This window comes from Penaeus monodon, chromosome 33, assembly GCF_015228065.2.
Source record: "Penaeus monodon isolate SGIC_2016 chromosome 33, NSTDA_Pmon_1, whole genome shotgun sequence".
Lineage (NCBI taxonomy): Eukaryota > Metazoa > Arthropoda > Malacostraca > Decapoda > Penaeidae > Penaeus > Penaeus monodon.
Window position 1 is genome coordinate 26,391,524 of NC_051418.1, and position 610 is coordinate 26,392,133.

Here is a 610-nt window from a genome sequence, read left to right on the forward strand (position 1 = left end):
TTGCCTCATTGTCTTCAAAATGATAAAATAGCTGGCCAGTGACCTTTCCTCTTTTCGTGACTGAATTGTAAGGATGAAATTACTATCATTTTCAAGTATTTTTCATGGCAAAAGGATGACATTATATAAGAGACCATAAAGGTTATTCCTGGGGAGTCATAATATGCAAAGAAAACGTAAAAGAAGGAATCGAAGAGAGACGAAAAAGTTGAGGACAGTTGCGTCATTTGTTTAAAATCTGTTGTAATTAAGAGACATTGTCAATCAAACTAATTAGCTACTTCCTTAACGCTTGTAGTCATTTCACTAACATATAGTAAGTAATTGATATAAAAAATCATGCAGAGGTTAACAAGCCACGCCTACTCTGATCCCTAGTTTAACGAGGTGCCAGGGCGCCCGAATCACCACGCCCATTTAGGTAATGGGCGGTGACCCGTGATGGATGGCTGCACATGAAGGGCTGAACTCTAACCTTCAACAGAAAGAGGCAGTTCCGTATTAAGGTGTGCGTTTAGACACCCGCTTGCATGTGGCGGTAACACGCAATTTCTGTGTCATATATACGATATTTGTGTGTATATACAACTTTGGTGTCTTAATAATGACT